The sequence below is a fragment of the Mus pahari genome, chromosome 18 (genome assembly GCF_900095145.1).
Source record: "Mus pahari chromosome 18, PAHARI_EIJ_v1.1, whole genome shotgun sequence".
NCBI lineage: Eukaryota > Metazoa > Chordata > Mammalia > Rodentia > Muridae > Mus > Mus pahari.
In genome coordinates this window covers 52,387,402-52,389,333 of record NC_034607.1, presented here as the reverse complement: position 1 = coordinate 52,389,333, position 1,932 = coordinate 52,387,402, and the positions used below count along the sequence as shown (strand labels likewise).

The window sequence follows — 1,932 nt, the reverse complement described above, 5'->3', positions numbered from 1 at the left end:
GAGAGAGAGAGAGAGAGAGAGAGAGAGAGAGAGAGAGAGAGAGAGAGAGAGAGAGCAAATAAAAACAATAATTAAAAAAAAGAGTATAATTGAAAATGGGCCAAAAAAAAAAAGTGTCGACAGACAACATTACCAAAACTACCAAAGACAGTATGTGGATGCCCAAAAAGCACATGAGAAGAAATTAAAGTCATTATTCATTAATGAAAAGCAAATTAAAGTCACACTAAAAATTCATACTAAATTTAGTGTGCTAAAATTAAAAACGGATTGGGTCAAGCGTTGGTGGTGAGGTGAGACAAGCAGGTTTAGAGGCTCCTGGAAGAACCATATAACAGAACAATTACTTCAAAAAATGGTTTGTCAGGGTCCCAGAAGGTTGAATCTACCTTGTTATATAACTCAGCCACTCCGCTGTTAAGTTTTCACCCAAGAGAAACGCAACCGTGTGTGTCCACAAAGATGTGACTGTATCTGTAAGAGTCCCAGCTGTCAGCAACACAAAGTCTATCAAGAGAATAGATGATCAGTCACGCACATCTCCAGGGGACTACCCTTCAGCCAAAAGAACAGGTAAATATAACCCTGATAAATATCCAAGTATGGAAGCAATGTGAAAGAATCCAGCAAAAAAGAATAAAAAAAGTTCACCCAGGAGAGGTGGTGGTCCGTGGGTTAGGCAGTCCCTGGGATGTGTGGTCTGAGCACACACTCCCTGCCCTGGGACTGCACCTCACCACAGGCCCCAAGGAAGCTGAATGAGCTCAGGCTGAAAACACCGACACTTGTCCCCACCTAAACTGATGTCCTCATGTATATCTGTCAACGCTAAGGAAGGCTGACTAAAGCCCTGTGGTAACACACAGCGCTGCCCCAGACCACAGTGCATGCACTACAGTAGGAACAAAACAGAAAAGATGAACTTGGTCCCCGTGCAAGGATGGTGTGTGATTGTGTGAAGCATCCTATGTTTTCTTTTTCTTCTTTTCTTTGATTTAAGTTTTATTGCATTATGATGAGAAAAGATATATAATTTCAATTTATCTGAATTTGTTAACATTTAAAAACATATTTTGAGTTAATAGACTTACATCACATTCTTCTTTCCCTTTTGTACCCCAACTCCTCCTGGAGTGCCCCCCCCAAAATCTGCAATACCTTTCATTTTTTTTATCATATTCTTTAAAATTTATAAAATATTGTAACAATAAAAATGAGTATTATGAAAGTTGTTTGATATAAAACAACAATCAATTCAACAGTGTTATGTAGATGTTTGTCTACAGAAATACTGAAAATACATGTTTTTCTCAATACAAATTTCAAATAACTTCAAATATATTAACTGTATGATATTTAAAATATATCACTATTAGTTTTTTTAATGAACATAAATGGATAAAGTCTTTTTGTTTGTTTGTTTGTTTTGTTTTTAGTAGACCTTAAAATCTTGGTGCTTACTGTGTCACAAACACAAAATAAGAACAATTTTTGGACACTGGAGTTCATTGTAATAAGACTGTACTTGAATGTCCCTCACATCACCAAAAGATTTTACCTCCATAGTAGATAAGCTAAGAGTTGACAGTTCTGCTGAACCAAGGGATGAACTGTAGGCATGGTTTTTGGATACAGATTTCCTGCTATGGTCAAAGCTATTTGACTTGAGTGATTGTCATCATTCTCAGCCCACAGGGAACAGGTTACATTCATTTAAGAAATGGTGTGTGTATTAAGATGGTCTATCCATGAAGTCATTCATCAACTCTTTCAATGAACCATGGCTCTGCTTGGAGGGTGGCACAAATGTTAGGTGAGGGTAAGGTTCTGGTGCATTGGCTGTGATGATTTTGAAAAGCATTCATCTCAGATAAGAGTAACTTATAACGTCCTCTTCTTCAAAATTAATACAATAATTACAAATATCAGGCA

At 37.1% G+C, this 1,932-nt stretch overlaps 1 non-coding gene across 1 annotated transcript; it reads left to right on the top strand.

Moving 5' to 3' along the window:
• The first annotated feature begins 865 nt into the window (after positions 1 to 865).
• LOC115062556 lies at positions 866 to 975 on the top strand. Its single transcript, XR_003842495.1, has one exon. It is a non-coding gene; the product is annotated as a U6 spliceosomal RNA (small nuclear RNA).
• Positions 976 to 1,932: the final 957 nt, after the last annotated feature.